This window comes from Pongo pygmaeus, chromosome 1 (assembly GCF_028885625.2).
Source record: "Pongo pygmaeus isolate AG05252 chromosome 1, NHGRI_mPonPyg2-v2.0_pri, whole genome shotgun sequence".
NCBI classification, from domain to species: Eukaryota; Metazoa; Chordata; class Mammalia; order Primates; family Hominidae; genus Pongo; species Pongo pygmaeus.
Window position 1 is genome coordinate 22693549 of NC_072373.2, and position 17693 is coordinate 22711241.

Here is a 17693-nt window from a genome sequence, read left to right on the forward strand (position 1 = left end):
GAGTAGCTAGGATTACAGGCACTTGCCACCACACCCGGCTAATTTTTGTGGGCTTTTTTTAGTAGAGACAGAGCTTCACCATGTTGGCCAGGCCGATCTCGAACTCCTAACCTCAAGTGATCCACCCTCTATTTAATCACCATGGAAGACACTGCCCAGTGCCTTTCTTAGAACCCTTTTTGGATTTCTTCTGTTAAAATTGCTGTCAGAGTCAGCATATGATCCACATGAGGGAAATCAGCTCAGTTTTCTTAATTCAGAGTGGTTGGTTCTAAATAACTTTTGGCTGTTTCAAAACATCCAATCCACCCCAGAACAAAGATTTGCCACTAGTAAAGATATTAAAGAGAATGTGCTTTTGACATTTTTACCAGCAGGGTTGCAGATGTATATCAGTTGGTAGTGACAAAGATTCTGTGCTTGGCCAAATGTTAGACTCCTGAAACTTCTCCTAGGCCCATCGGTGCACCTTCTTGTAAAATCCAGTTTTAACAAGATGCTAAATCAGCTTAGCCAGAACCCTCCACCCTCCATATCCAGTCACTCTCAATATCTGATGGGATTCTTCATCCCCTGCTACCTGCCAGGTGATGTCTGATTGCCCTGGCTTGTTTTCAGCCAGAATCCTGTTAGGTTGGGGGTGGGAGGGATATTGTGAAATAGATACAGTATTTCGTCTTTGTCTCTCTTTTCTAGCATACTACTCCTAAACTCCTTGGGATTCCCAAAAAGTAAATGTCTTTTTGTGTGCTAATGAGTTGACTAATGGCTGGCAGTCCCTAGGTAGCTTTAGGATGGGGCTGGTCACCCATCCGAAAAGAGGCAGGATTAGAGGATTAGGACTTTCAGCCCCACTCCTCAACCTCCTGGGAGAGGGGAGGGACTGAAGATTAAGTCCATCCCCTGTAGCCAGTGATATAACAATTATGCCTATGTAATGATGCCTCCATAGAACCCCAGAAGGACAGAGTTGGGTGAGCTTCCGGATAACTGAACACGTGGAAGTTCCCGGAGGTTGGCACATTCAGGGAGGGCATGGAAGCTCTGTGCCCTCCCACATCCCTTACCCCATGCATTGCTTCTATCAGCGTCCCGGGTTTCAGCACCAAATGTTACATGCCTCCGTGTGAAGAGACCACCAAACAGGCTTTGTGTGAGCCATAAAGCTTTTTAATCACCTAGGTGCAGGCAGACTGAGTCTGAGAAAGGAGTCAGCAAAGGGAGACGGGGGTGGGGCAGTTTTATAGGATTTGGGTAGGTAGCAGAAAATTACAGTTAAAGGGGGTTTTTTCTTGTGGGCAGCAGCGGAGGTCACAAGGTACGCAGTGGGGAGCTCCTGAGACTCATTGTCCAGGAGAAGGAATGTCACAAGGTCAATTGATTAGTTAGGGTGGGGCAGGAACAAATCACGATGGTGGAATGTGATTTGTTAAGGCAGGAACTTGCTATTTCTCATTTTGTGGTTCTTTAGTTGCTTCAGGCCATCTGGATGTATATGTGCAGGTCACAGGGGTTATGATGGCTTAGCTTGAGCTCAGAGGCCTGACATTCCTGTCTTCTTATATTAATAAGAAAAACAAAACAAAATAGTGGTGAAGTGTTGGGGCAGCGAAAATGTTTGGGGGTGGCATGGAGAGATAATGGGCCATGTTTCTCAGGGCTGCTTCAAGCAGGATTAGGGGCAGCGTGGGAACCTAGAGTGGGAGAGATTAAACTAAAGAAAGATTTTGGGGTGATATCGTGGGGTTGTTAGAAGGAGCATTTGTTGTTAGAATGATTGGTGATGGCCTGGATGTGGTTTTGTATGAATTGAGAAACTAAACAGAAGACACAAGGTCTGAATAAGAGAAGAAGAAAAACAGGTATTAAAGGACTAAGAATTGGGAGGACCCATAACATCCAATTAGAGAGTGCCCAAGGGGGTTCAGCATAATTATTTGCTTGGTTGGCAAGTTTTTGGGCTCTATCCTTGAAATACAGTCATGTGGTTCAGGACTTGTGTTGGGTGCTAAGTGAGAAGCCAGGTTGAAATCAGGCCCATGGGTAATAGTTACTGTTGGAGTTTCAACAAAGAGTGAATAGAGCTGGAGGAGTTGAGGGGGAGGCAATAAGTATAAAAGGTGTGAGGAGGATATTAATGCTTGAAGGTTGTGAGAACTGTAAAGGCTAAGTGGAGCATAGCCTGTGATTTTGAAGGCCTCTAGAAGTATTAAAGTGGTGGCTGCCACCACACACAGACATGAGGGCCAGCCCAGAACTGTGAGGTCAAGTTGTTTTGATAGAAAGGCAACAGGTCGTGGGCCTGGCTCCTGTGTGAGGATTCCAGCAGCACAGGCTTGTATTTCAGCTGTGTGTAAGGAAAAAGGATGGGACAAGTCGGGGAGTGCTAGTGTGGGAGCTATCTCCAGGGCCTTTTTGAGAGAGCGAAGGGAAGAATAGGGAAAAAACTTAGGGTCTGTGGGATCAGTTAAGTTACTCTTTGTGAGCTTGTAAAGTGGTTTGGTTAGGATAGCAAAGCCTGGTATCCAGAGTTGGAAATACCAAACAATGCCTAAGAAGGAAAGGAGTTGTTGTTTGGTGGTGGGGATTGGGGACTGGGAGATTAACTGAACACAGTCTGCAGGAATGGCACATGTATGTTGATGGAGGATTATACCAAGGTAGGTAATGCTAGGGGAAGAAATTTGTGCCTTGGAGGGGGATACTCAGTACCCCTTTGAGTAGAGATGTAGAAGAAGCAGGATAGTGTCCTACTGGGAAAATTGGTAAGAGGGGCTGCAAAGAAGAGGATTATCAAAATATTGAATAAGGTGGGAGGCAGACGGGCAAAAAGAAAGCAGATCATGAGAAAGGGCCTAGCCAAAGTAGTGTGGGCTGTCCCTGAAGCCTTGGGGCAGAACAGTCCAGGCGAGTTGGGATTGGTGGGTGTCAGGGTCAGTCTAAGTAAAGGCGGAAAGAGGCTGGGAGGAGGAATGCAAGGGGATAGTAAAGAAGGTGTCTTTGAGGTCGATAACAGAATACTGAGTTGTGGAAGGGGGTATTGAAGATAGGAGGGTTACAGGTTTGGCACTATAGGATGGATGGGAAGGACGATTTGATTAATAAAGTGAAGATCCTGAAACGACCTGTACGACTTGTCTGGTTTCTGGACTGGTAGGATAGGGGAGTTGTAAGGAGAATTTGTAGGCTTTAAGAGGCCATGTTGTAACGGGTGGGTGATTACAGGCTTTAATCCTTTTAAAGCGTGCTGTGGGATGGGATATTGGCATTGAGCGGGGTAAGGGTGATTAAGTTTTAATGGGATGGTAAGGGGGTGCATGATTGGTCACCAAGGAGGGAGTAGAGGTATCCCATACTTGTGGATTAAGGTAGGGAGACACAAGGGGAGGATGCGAAGGAGGCTTTGAACTGGGGAAAAGGGCGACAATGAGGTGTGGCTGTAGCCTAGGAGTAGGCAGGGAAGCAGATAATTTAGTTAAAATGTCTCAACCTAATAAGGGAGCTAGGCAGGTGGGGATAACAAAAAGGAGTGCATAAAAGAATGTTGTCTAAGTTGGCACCAGAGTTGGGGAGTTTTAAGAGGTTTAGAAGCCTGGCCATCAATACCCACAACAGTTATGGAGGCAAGGGAAACAGGCCCTTGAGAAGAAGGTAATGTGGAGTGGGTAGCCTCCATATCGATTAAGAAGGGGACGGGCTTACCCTCCACTGTAAGAGTTACCTGAAGTGTCTGTGATGGTGCAGGAGGCTTGCAAGGTGATCAGGCAGCGTCAGTCTTCAGCCACTAAGCCGAGAAGATCTGGGAAGGAGTCAGTCAGAGAGCCTTGGGCCAGAGTTCCAGGGGCTCTGGGAGTGGCTGCCGGGTGAATTGGACAGTCCGATTTCCAGTGGGGTCCCACACAGATGGGACATGGCTTAGGAGGAATCCCCGGCTGCAGGCATTCCTTGGTCCAGTGGCCAGATTTCCGGCACTTGAAGCAAGATCCTGGGGCAGGAGGTCCTGGAGGAACGCCTGGCCACTGTGGTTTAGGCGTTTTGAAGTTCTTGTGTGCTGGAGATGTGGCTGGGGTTTCTCTCACAGCAGCGACAAGTAATTGCAACTCAGAAATATGTTGCCGCTTGGCTGCCTCTTTATTATTGTACACCTTGAAGGCGAGGTTAATTAAGTCCTGTTATGGGGTTTGAGGGCTGGAATCTAATTTTTGCAGCTTTTTCTAATATCAGGAGCAGATTGGGTGATAAAATGCATATTGAGAATAAGACAGCCTTCTGGCCCCTCTGGGTCTAGGGCGGTAAAACATCTGAGGGTTGTTGCCAAATGGGCCATGAACTGTGCTGAGTTTTTATATTTGATGAAAAAGAGCCTAAACACTAACTGATTTAGGAGAGGTCGGATAAAGAAAATAGAGCATTAACCTTGACTACGCCTTCAGCTCCAGCCATCTCTCTAAGAGGAAATTGTTGGGCGGGGGGGGAGGGCTAGTCGTGGAACAAAACTGTAAGCCAGACTGGGTGTGAGGAGGGGAGGTGATAGAAGGATTACAGGGTGGGGGAGCGGAGGCTGAGGAAGAATTGGGACCTGGCTTGGCCTGGCGAGGAGCAGCCTCGGGAGGAGGGGAGAGGTCAGATGGGTCCATAGAAAAGGATTCAGAGGACTCAGAGCTTGGAGTGGAGACTGAAGGAACAGACAAGAGAGAGAAAGAAGAAAGATTTGGGACGAGTTGCATTGGGAGCAGAGACTAGAGAGGGACCGATGTGTAAAGAATCCCTGGACGTCAGGCACCTCAGACCACTTGCCCATTTTACGACAAAAATTATCTAGATCTCGTAGGATGGAGAAATTGAAAGTGTTGTTTTCTGGCCACTTGGAACTATTTTTGAGTTTGTATTGGGGCCAAGTGATATTACAGAAGAAAACAGGACATTTAGGTTTTAGGTCAGGTGTTAGTCAAAGGGGTTTTAGGTTTTTAAGAAAACAGGCTAAGGGAGAAGAAGGGGGAATGGAGGGTGGAAGGTTGCCCATAGTGAAGGAAGTAAGTTTAAAGAGGAAGGTAGAGACATAGAGAGGTGGTGAGGGGGTGGGGGATGAGCAGCCCCGGGCTGTAATGTGGGTGAGCAGCCAAAGCAGGCGTCCCCGTAATTGACCTGCCACGAAGTGAGTGTGGGTGAATGATCAAGGCAGGCGTCCCCACGGAGATCAGACACCAATGGAATGTGGGTGAATGATCAAGGCAGGCATCCCCATGGAGATCAGACACCAAGGGAAGACTGTCTTCCCAAATCCGTGACTGATGTTGGAGTTTTTGAGTTCATGGATAAAATGTGTCTCCTTTGTCTTTACTAGAGAGGAAAAAGAACTGGAATTGGAAGGATAGGGAGATTGAAGGGTAGCGAGAGAGGCTGGAGAAGAGAGTGAAGAGACCACTTAGCTGATTTGAAATTGGTGAGATGTTCCTTGGGCTGGTCTGAGGACCCAAGGTCATATGTGGATCACCTCACAGAGTGAGGACGAGGACAGGGGGCCGGTCTCCTGAAGGAGTCCCCCGTCCCGGGTTTCGGCACCAAATGTTACACGTGTCTGTATGAAGAGACCACCAAGCAGGCTTTGTGTGAGCAACAAGGCTGTTTATTTTCACTTAGGTGCAAGTGGGCTAAGTTCAAAAAGAGAGTCAGCAAAGGGAGATAGGGGTGGGGTAGTTTTATAGGATTTGGGTAGGTAGTGGAAAATTGCAGTTAAAGGGGATTTTCTCTTGCAGGCAGGGGCAGGGGTCACAAGGTGCTTGATGGGGAGCTCCTGAGACTCACTGTCCAGGAGAAGGAATGTCACAAGGTCAATTGATCAGTTAGAGTGGGGCAGGAACAAATCACAATAGTGGAATGTCATCAGTTAAGGCAGGAACTGGCTATTTCACTTCCTCTGTGGTTCTTTAGTTGTTTCAGAACTTTAGTTGTTTAGTTGTATATGTATCTGGATGTATACGTGCAGGTCACAGGGGTTATGATGGCTTAGTTTGGGCTCAGAGGCCTGACAGTCATAAACCCATAAATGTAAGTATAATGTTTCCCTGAGTTCTGTGAGCTGCTCCAGCAAATTAATGGAACCTGAAGATGGAGCCATGGGAACCTCAGTTTATAGCTTAATTTAGAGCTGTTCATTGAAGGACAGGTTAAAGAACTTGGGGCTTCCAATTGGCTTTGAAAGTGGTGGGGGGCAGTCATGGAGACTGATCCCTTACCCTGCAGGATCTGACACTATCCCAGGTGGATAATGTCAGAATCGAATTGGAGAATACCCAGTTGGAGGATCAAGTGGAGGTCCACTGCAGAATTGATTGTTCGCTCGAGGTGTGGGGAAAATCCTCCCCACAGCTGGTGTCAGAAGTGTGTTGTGAGGCTATAATGGGAGAAACTGAGTTTATTTCTATATTCTCAGAGTCGGTTGAACTAAGACCCCTTACTCCTGATGTAATTTTCCACCCACCCAGCCTCACCTTGCTCTTTGCCTGTAGTGTCCCAGTTGCTTATGCTGTATTCCGAATTGAGCCCACTTCTATATTGAGGACCTGTTTCCCCTACTGCAATGGTCCTGAATGAAGTCTCCTTTTACCATGTTAACCACCACCCGGCTCTGGCATTTCCTTGACAGCAGCACTGCCTGTGGAGGTTGCTCTGAGGGGGCTCCTCTTGTTTGGACATAGGCTTCCTGCCAGGCTGTCATTACGGCGACCTCCCTAGTTCATGGCCTCGCTGCCTGTAAGCTAGGGGTTTGTGATTGGGACCACGCAAGGCACTGGACACTAGATGTGAACGTCACTCACAGATTTCCCTGCTGCTGGAAAGTGAAAAACAAACGATGTCAAGCCTGTGTCTCCATTTCCACATTCTTTTTTTCCAAATTTGTTGTCTTCTCCTGCCTGTACCTGATGGTTTCAAGGATGAGTGGTGGTGACACTGTTCTTAGGGGTGGAAAGAACAACACATTTATCTCATTCATAGCTTCTTTCACCACAATTTCCAAGCCTAAAAAAAAAAACAACACTTTAGGCCGGGCACAGTGGCTCACACCTGTAATTCCAGAACTTTGGGGAGGCTGAGGCTGGCGAATCACCTGAGGTCAGGAGTTTGAGACTAGTCTGACCAATGGTGAAACTCCGTCTCTACCAAGAAATACAAAAATTGGCCGAGCATGGTGGCACGTGACTGTAATCCCAGCTAGTCGGGAGGCTTAGGCAGGAGGATTGCTTGAACCCGGGAGGCAGAGGCTACAGTGAGCAGTGGAGTGGAGGTTGCACTCCGGCCTGGGTGACAGAGTGAGACCCTGTCTCAAAACAACAACAACAACAACAAAATAACCACTTTCCTGCCTGGGTGATTCAGAACAGGAACAGTGATTCACCTGGATCCTAGGGGAGAGCTGAGTTCCCTCATTCTTTGAACCATCTTCCTTCTGTCCCAACTTTCTCCTCTAGGCCCCCAGTAATAATCCCTTCAGAACAAAGGTCTGAAGGTCCTAAAATGTTTATTTGCCTTTGCTTTCCTCTTTCTGCCTGTCCCATCCTCCCTGACTTTGTCTGGTAAGCATTCTTTCTTGTGTACTTTTATTTAAAATTATTTTTGAAATTCCAAATGATTTCATGTTAATATAAAATACTTAAAAATATATATCCCCAAATGACTATAACTCCTATTGATGACATTTCTAAATGCGCAGTACTCTCTGGTTATTAAATTACAGTCCCTTTCTAGCCTATCTGTCCCTCTGCCTTTTGTTTTTTACTTTATTTATTTTAAAATTTTAATTGTGATAAAAATACACATAAAATTTACTATCATAACCATTTTAAGTGTACAGTTTTAATAGTATTAAGGAAATTTACATTATTGTGCAGCCATCACCACCATCCATCTCTAGAACTTTTTAAAGAAAATTATTAAACATTTTTTTTTTTGAGACGGGGTTTTGCTCTTGTTGCCCAGACTAGAGTACAATGGCACGATCTCAGCTCACCACAACCTCCGCCTCCTGGGTTCAAGCAATTCTCCTGCCTCAGCCTCCCAAGTAGCTGGGATTACAGGCATGCACCACCACTCCCTGCTAATTTTTTGTATTTTTAGTAGCGACAAGGTTTCTCCATGTTGGTCAGGCTGGTCTCGAACTCCTGACCTCAGGTGATCTGCCTGCCTCAGCCCCCCAAAGTGCTGAGATTACAGGTGTGAGCCACCACGCCCAGCCAAATTATTAAACTTTTTAAAGAGCAGTTTAGTGTCACAACTTTTTAAGGAACAGTTTCAGGTTCACAGAAAAATTGGGAGCAGAGTACAGAGTTCCTGTGTACCCACTGTCCCCACAGGTGCACAGATCCCCTGCTTGACATCTTCCACCAGAGTGCTGCACTCGTTATGATCAGTGAACCTACACTGACACATCATTGTCATTCAAAGTTCTCCAGAATCTTTCATCTTGCATAACTGAAACTCCATCCCCATTAAACAATAACTCCCATTCTCTTCCCCCCAGCCCCTGGCAGCCACCATTCTGCTGTCTGTCTCTATGATTTTCATGACTAGGTATGTCATATAAGTGGGTTCACACAGTATTTATCTTTTTGTGTCTGACCTAAATTACTTGGTGTAATGTGTTCTCAAGGTTCATCTGTGTTGTAGGATTTGTCAGAATTTCCATCCTTTTTTTTTTTTTTTTTTCCTTTTGAGACAGTCTTGCTCTGTTGCCCAGACTGGAGTACAGTGGAGCAATCTTGGCTTACCACAGCCTCCACCTCCCAGATTCAAGCGATTATCCTGCCTCATGTCACCACGCCCAGCTAATTTTTGTATTTTGAGTAGAGACGGAGTTTCACCATGTTAGCTAGGCTGGTCTTGAACTCCTGACCTCAAGATCCATTCACCTTGGCCTCCCAAAGTGTTGGGATTACAGATGTGAGCCACCGTGCCCAGCGGAATTTCCATCCTTTTTTTTTTTGAGACAGAGTTTTGCTCTTGTCGCCCAGGCTGGAGTGCAATGGCGCGATCTCGGCTCACAGTAACCTCCACCTCCCGGGTTCAAGCGATTCTCCTGCCTCAGCCTCCTGAGTAGCTGGGATTACAGGCGCCGCCACCATGCCCAGATAATTTTTTTGTATTTTTAGTAGAGACAAAGTTTCACTATGTTGGCCAGGCTGGTCTCGAACTCCTGACCTCAGGGGATCCACCCACCTCAGCCTCCCAAAGTGCTGGGATTACAGGCATGAGCCACCATGCCCGGCTCAATTTCCATCCTTTTAAAGGGCAAATCATATTCCTTTGTGGGTATATACCACGTTTTGGTGATCTATTGTTCTGTTGAGGGACACTTGTGTTGCCGCCACCTTTTGGCTATTCGGAATGATGCTGCTATGAACAAAGGTGTGCAGCTATCTCTTTGAGACCGTGCTTTCAATTTTTGTAGTTACATACTCAGAAGTGGAATTGGGGCTGGGCGCAGTGGCTCACGCCTGTAATCCCAGCGCTTTGGGAGGCCAAGGCGGGCGGATCACATGAGGTCAGGAGTTTGAGACCAGCCTTGCCAACATGGTGAAACCCCGTCTCTACTAAAATACAAAAATTAGCCGGGCGTGGTAGCAGGTGCCTGTAATCCCACCTACTCAGGAGGCTGAGGCAGGAGAATCGTTTGAACCTGGTAGGCGGAGGTTGCAGTGAGCCAAGATTGTGCCACTGCACTCCAGCCTGGGCAACACAGCGAGACTCCGTCTCAAAAAAAAAAAAAAGAAGTGGAATTGCCGAATTGAATGGTCTTTCCATTTTTAATTTTTTGAGGAACTGACATACTGCTTTCCACAGCAGCTGTACCATTCTACATTTCCATTAACAGTGGACAAGAGTTCCAATTTCTCCATCCTCACCAGCACTTTCTTTCTTTCTTTCTTTAGTTTTTTAATAGTCGCCATCCTCATGGGTGTGAGGTGGTATACACTTTTGCTTTTTAGCTTTTATTAAAAGCCTGGTGTCTTTTGGCCACAATCCTTTTCTTTCAAAGCCTAAGTGGGCACTTCGGTGTTCAGCTGTATATTTCCTTTCTCAAAATATGTACAGTAGGAGTATGTTTTCTTTCTGACTTAGGGAAAACTGAGTTGATGTCTTCAGGTGGGGGAACAATTAGCCAGCAGAGACATCTGCCCCCTCAGCGAGTGCCTGGAATGATTCAGCCAAATTTTCTGACTTGCAAGGGGTCCTTTTCTGCTTTTAAGGCTCCTGAGCACCCATCCCAAAGTTGTATGTTCCCCCGGAGAACAGCCTTCCCAGATCGAATCTTGGTGCAGCTGTTGGAGGTGCTTGGGTACCCTTCCAGGTTATATGTTATGTGCATGTGAATTTAGTGATAGGAACCTTGGTCTCACTGAGAAGTAATGAAAAGGGTCTAAAGTCTGTGATGCCAGGCCAGGGGCAGTGGCTTACGCCTGTAATCTCAGCACTTTGGAAGGCCAAAGAGGGCGGATCACCTGAGATCAAGAGTTTGAGACCAGCCTGGCCAACATGGTGAAATCCTATCTCTAATAAAAATACAAAAATTAGCCGGGCATGGTGGTGTGTGCCTGTAATCCTAGCTACTGGGGAGGCTGAGGCAGGAGAATCACTTGAACCCGGTAGGCAGAGGTTGCAGTGAGCTGAGATCGCGCCATTGCACTCCAGCCTGGGTGACAGAGCAAGACCCCATCTCAGAAAATAAATAAATAAATAAGTAAATAAGTAAAGAAATAAAAGTCGGCCGGGCTCGGTGGCTGACACCTGTAATCTCAGCACTTTGGGAGGCCGAGGCGGGTGGATCACGAGGTCAGGAATTCAAGACCAGCCTGGCCAAGATGGTGAAACCCTGTCTCTACAAAAAAATACAAAAATTAGCTGGGCATGGTGGCAGGCGCCTGTAATCCCAGCTACTCAGGAGGCTGAGGTAGAGAATTGCTTGAACCCGGGAGGCGGTGGTTGCAGTGAGCTGAGATCGTGCCACTGCACTCCAGACTGGGTGGCAGAGCAAGACTGTGTCTCAAAAATAAATAAATAAATAAATAAATATAAAAATCTGTGATTATAGAAGGTAATAATTATTACAACATTATACATTATGTATCCTACAATTACGTTGAAGTTCGTAAAACACAAGTGGCACAATTTTTCCTTTTGGAGCCTCAGTCAGGGGTCTTGAGGCAGTGTCTCCAGGGGCTCACCCTTTGGTTTCCGCCTCGGAGTACTCAGCCCCAGCCCAGTGCCTCTGGCCCGAGACCAGGGCCGCGAAGCAACTTCTCTCCCGCTAGAGGGCGCTGGGCTCCTTGCTTCAAATCGTCTTCGGGACTCCAGGGAGGCCTCTGGCTCTCTTCCGGTTTGACTGGGCCTCCCGGGCTCTATTTTTAGGCCTCTGTGTTGGCATTGGGCGTTCAGACCTGGAGACCCCGCTGAATCAGGGAACAGCGTAGTCTCTCACAGGATATGGGTGGTGACCCCTCAGGAGTCAGGGTCCTTGTAAGGGTGAGGTCACCGTTCACAGAGCACCCAAGGACCACGCAGGGGAGGTGGAGGGGGGAAGAAGGCCTTTTTTCTCACGTTTCGAGATTCGTTCTCACACTTTGTTCTCACATTCTTGGTCAAAAGGAAAATAAAATTTTAAAAGAAAAATGCTAGGGACCAAAGAAAAACATATTCATCTACATTGCCTTCTCCTATGGTACTTCCTGAAAAGTTGAAAATTGTGTGGGAGGCGCAGGAAGCCATCCCTTCTGCTTCCTCACTTGCTGGTGCGACCTCCTCGCAGCGTTTGGGTTCTGCAAGCTTTGAGAGGCACCAGTTCTGAGAGCAGGCGCCCAGGCCCCACCCTCAGAGCTTCCCACTCCGTAGAGCCGGGTGTGGCCCAAGAATCTGCCTTTTTTGGCAAACACCTCGTTGGAGTCTCAGGCAGGTAATCCTCAAACCACACTTTGAGGCACTTTCCACTGGGCTCATGTCCTCTGATGCTGTTTGCTTACTTCTTACAGTTCTCACAGAAATTTTACACTCCCAATAGGAAGCCTCCATGCAGGAATTCCACACGTTTTAGTATTTTAGACCACCGGTTCCTTCTCCTCTGTGCGAGTCCCCAGGCAGGCCCTATCCTGAGTTCTGAAACGTGGTAGTGTCTTCAGCAACCCCTCAGTTCTAACGCGTGCTTCCTCAGTTCTAACCCCTGCTTCCCATTCCCGACCCTCAGCCTCCTACTTCTGATGCTCCGGGGCTACCCTGAGCGTGGCAGCCTTCTAAATTTCTTTCATTTATTGCAGTGAGCTTTTGGAAGAAATCTTCCCTCCTGCGATAGAAGCCCTTAAGTAAGAGTCTTTCCCTCTCTTTCCCTAGTATCAGGGTCTCACTCAACTCCCAACTCCAAACTCACAAACACACACATGCTGTGTAGCTGTAACAACTGTGGCTGTTCCCCAGGCATACTCCGGCAGCTAGACAACAGCTAATGTTCAGGCTTTGTGCAGTGCGTCCTGCTTTGATGGTGCTGGGTAAAAGCTGAGGTCACCAGGCCTGGCGGCTCATGCCTGTAAATCCCAGCATTTTGGGAGCCCGAGGCGGGAGGATCGCTTGAGCCTAGGAGTATGAGACCAGCCTGAGCAACATAGGGAGACCCCATCTCTACAAAATAAATAAATAATGTAGCCAGGCATGGTGGTGCGGGCCTGCAGATCCAGCTATTCAGGAGGCTGAGCTGGGAGAATTGCTTGAGCCCAGGAGGTTGAGGCTGCAGTGAGATGTGATTGCACCACTGCACTCCAGCCTGGGCGACAGAGGGAAACCCTGTGTCAAACAACAACAACAAAAAAAGCTGAGGTCAACAAATTTAGGAATCAGTCATTACCCCCACCATGTCTGAGACAGCTGGGAATAGAACATATTGAGCAAAAATCCACTTTGGAGGCCAGGCGCAGTGCCTCACGCCTGTAATCCCAGCACTTTGGGAGGGTGAGGCGGGTGGATCACAAGGTCAGGAGTTCAAGACCAGCCTGGCCAAGATGGTGAAACCCTGTCTCTACTAAAAATACAAAAATTAGCCAGGCGCGGTGGCGGGCGCCTGTAGTCCCAGCTACTTGGGAGACTGAGGCAGGAGAATCACTTGAACCCGGGAGGCAGAAGTTGCAGTGAGCCAAGACCGCACCATTGCACTCCAGCCTCGGCGACAGAGCGAGACTCCATCTCAAAACAACAACAACAACAACAACAACAAAATCCACTTTGGAGAATTTGATGCAGAGATGACAGGTAATTGGGAGAGGGGCTCCTGGCACCTCTGAGACTGACACAAATGGTATCTTTAAGACACACAGCTGGACAAACTACTGCATCTTCTGCATGTATGAGAATGCAGGCAGAAGCAGACATCTCATTTCCTCCACTTCCCAGCTTTGATCACCTTCTTGCTCAATTTGCATACTAATTACTAAGTCTCTGGTTAGCAGCCCCTAGTTGTCTGCCCTAGGTCTGCTGTCAAGCTCTCACATCAATTCTGTCACCAGTTTGACTCAACTATCAGGGTCAGCCTCTTGGAAGGGCTACTCCTGAGCCTACAGTCTGAGAGGCCACCCCACCTGCCCCCACTCAAGTATCAACTCCCCAGTGCCAATGGCAGCCATCAAAGAGAGCTGTCTATCAGCACAGAGAGGTCAAGGGTTGTAGGAAGTGGGCTCACAAGTTGGCCTGGCCCTAAAGAAGGTAGGTGCCATGGCCCAGGTTCCAGACCTCAGTCTTGCATGCCGAGAAACTCTATTTTGTCCATGGCTCTGTGGTGCGGGGACTCAAGAAGCTCACAAGAGTCTGATGCATAAAGCCATCACTTAAAATGAGAAATAAGATCAGATATTTGTGTCCGCATGACCAACCAAACAGGCAGGGGCAGGGCGCTGGGGGCTTTCCTTGGTGGTCATGGGTCAGAACAAGTATGGCAAGAGGTAGATTCCAGTGGAAATGGCACGGCTCTCTGCCTGCATTCAGTTGGCCAATACTCAGCTGGAATCTTCCCCATGACTACACTAGTTATTAATGGCTGGCATCTGTTCAAATTGGTCAGTGTCTTTGCCACATCAGAACAACTGTTGTAATATTGGTTACATATTATGGCCATCACCTTTAACAATAGGTGCACATATACCTGCTGGAAGAGTCAGTTTTTAGTAGGCTGACAGCACTGTCTCTCCCCTAGACTGACTACACAATTCCTTACTCGAAGTCCTGATTAGATAAGTAAGCAACAAGAGGAAGGGGCCCCAGGTGGGGAAGAACAATGAACAATCGTTCTGAGAAACACAAATCAGAATCACAAACAATGGCCTGTTCTGGGGGCACAATGTCCTCATTCAGCACATAGCCCCCTCCAGCACGGCCCTGTAAAATTTCCCTCCAGGCCCCCACCTCTTGGCAGACAGATACTTCTCTGCTGTGCTGCCCATTGCAACGTTGCAAGGTATTTTCATACTTCCTCTTATAATCCGCCTTTCTTTACCTACAACTGTCTTGGTAAATTCCTTTACCACCTGCGACCATGGCCCCAGCTAGTCGTACCCGTGCCATATTACACTTTAAGAGGTTCTATTCATTGGTTAACTACCAGCACCTAGCACATGGTAGATGCTCAACAGCACACATCAGCGTTCGTGATGTTGAGCTCAACCGACCGCTGATGCCTGGATGGACTCTGCCAGTTTGCCTCCGTGCTTCCCTTTTCCGAGCCTCCATGGTTGACTACTCTCTAAACTGACATTCTTTCCTTGCATCTACCAGACTCAGGTGACCTTGCTGGCTCAACAATGAATATTTTACGGAGCACTTATTACATGCCAGGCTTTGGGGATATGGCAGTGAATAAAATAGTCACAGTTCCTGCCTGCTAAAGTCTCACATCTGAGGAAGGAGTTAGGCATGAAACACAGGAGATGAGGAGTGTGGATGGAGAAGGATCCAGGCTGTGGGAGCACGTGGGAGAGGGATGGGGTAGTCTGCTGGAGGAATTGATGTTTCAGCTGAGGTATCAGTGAGTTGGGGGAAGGGAAAGGGGACAGGGGAGGTGAGAAGATGAGTAATTCGGGCATAGCAAACAGCCTTTACAAAGACTCACATATGGGAAAGAGAAAGTTGGGTTGGCACAGCAGGAGCGGAAGAGGTGGGCCAGAGATGAGATGAGGATTGGGAGCATGGTGGCCAGAACGCACCTTGTAGACCTCTAACTGGGCAGCAAAATTGACCAGGGGCTCCTGCCACTCACCCCAAAGCCAGGCTTCCCCTAGGGACAGAAATCCTTTGTCACTAGCTTTGGCTCAAGGATTCCATGGTGGTTTGCTGAACTTTCCTTAGACTTCAGGGTCAGCAGACTATGTCTACCCTCCATTCTCACCTTCCCCTTCCTGTGGGGCCAGACTCACATCACACTGGATGGGTCTCCCAGACTCCTGCAGCTTCCTTCCACATTTCTGTCACAATTTCCCCGAAAAAACCCTTGCATGCGGGCGTGGTGGCACACACCTGTAGTCCCAGCTACTCAGGAGGCTAAGGCAGGAGAATCACTTGAACCCAGGAGGCGGAGATTGCAGTGAGCTGAGATCGCTCCACTGCACTTTGTGTCTGCTTCTGGGAGGATCTGAACTAACACAGGAGGCTTTACCCTAATGATACTGTAAAGCCATTGAAGAGCTTTAAATGAGGAAGTGACATGATTAGATTACATGTAAAGCTCAGTCTGGCTGCTGGGTAGAGAATTTGACAGAGGGGACCAAAAGTAGGGGCGGGAAGGCCCATTTGGAGGCTGTTACAGTGATCCAGGTGAGACGGCTTGGAGTAGGGTGTGGGAGAGGAGATTTTAAGCTGTGGTTGAATATGGGAGATACTTAGGAAGAAAAGATGGCACTTGGTGTTGGATTGAATGTGGAGTGTGAGGGAGGAGTTGAGGATGATTCTAGGATCCTGGCTCATGGGACAAGAGGGAAAAAGCTAGAGTTTGGGAGTTGTGTCCAGCTCTGCTTAGGGAAAAATGCAGAATCTGGCCCGTAGAAAGGTGAGTTCTGTTGTCAGTCAGGATGCCTCACTGTCTTCCCTGCTACCTGGGTGAAACACCCCTTGGCAACACCCACCGCCAAGTTCATGTTCATGTTCATGTTCACCAAACAGCATTCTGATTATTCATTTGGCCACACAGGTGTTCAAACACCAGGCAGACCCTTCTGGAAAGGAATAGTGCCTGATAAACAGGAATAAATGAATTCATTGGAATTCCAGTTTATCCAACAATGTCACATGTATCTAGTGGTTCCAAGCTAACATCTCCAAGTCTGAGATACTGGCAAGGATGAAGCCCAGACTCTGGTAAACTCACCAGAGGAACTCTGGTCTCAAGGCCTTTGTGTAGACAACCAGCTGGCCTTCCTTAGAGACACACCAGGGCAGGCTGAATAATGGCCCCAAATATGTCCACACCCTGAGTCTCTGGAAACTGTGACCATGTTACCATAAAGGGGACTGTGCAGGTGTGATTGAGTCAAAGACCTTGAGGTGAGGGGGCTCATCCTGAATTATCTGGGTGGGGCCAATGTAATCTCAAGGGTCCTTATAAGAGGGAGGCAGGAGGATCTGAGAGAGTAGTAGGAGATGTGATGACTGAAATGAGAGGGGCCATGCAAGGAAGGGGGCAGGAGCTAAGGAATGCAGAAGGCCCCAAGGAGATGAAAAGACAAGGAAACATTCTCCTAGGACCTCCAGAAGGAATGCCAGCTTGCCCACACCTTGGATTTGGCCTAGCAAAACTGATTTTAAAATTTTAACCTCCAGAACTACAAGAGAATAAATTTGTGCTATTTTGAGCTACTGAGTTTGTGATAAGTTGTTACATCAGCAGTAGGAAGCTAATACACTCCAGCTGCACCATCTCACCTTTTTAAAAGACAAGTAGCAGATTAAATACATATATCCCTATTATATTGTATATTACATATAATATATATGCCTATTTTTAGACCACAGTAACTAAAATGAGGGAGCCATGTAGAATGAACATGTGTCATATTTGTGTATGCTTAATATCTTTTGAATAAATTCCTTTCCTATTTTTAGGCACTTTCAGGCCATGCTGCGTTTCCCAGTATCTCTTGCAGCTAGGACACAAACATTTGACCTGGGCCCCCCAATCATATGCACCTCAGTGAGAAGGCCCCTGGAGGATTCCTCTCCTAGGGGGTCTGTGGAGCAGTCACTGAGATCTCAGGGGCAGCAGGGGCAGAGGTCCTGGCTGTGGTGTCCCATCTCAGTATCTGAAGTGTGCACCTGCCCTCAGCAGTGGTGGGAGGATGATCTGGGTATTGTTCCAGGCTGTAGAGCCTCCAGGCCTGATTTGCTGGCCTTTCTGGAAATCCTGTGAGCCACACAGTATCCTTCTATGAATCTGTTTGCTACTTAATCTTGTACTGTGGATTCTTTCATTCGCCACTAAGAACTCTGACTGATACATACCTTATGGCAAGGCTGTCAGTGTTAGTGCTGGAAGGTGAAGCATTTTGCTTTTCCAGACAGCCAGAATCGTTCAGCAAGATCAGGAAATGGAAGCCAAAGTGCACATTAGTTTCTAATTACAGCTGCAGAGCATCCCAGCAACCACAGAACAGCTGGTGCTCTTTAGACCTGGAGTGGCC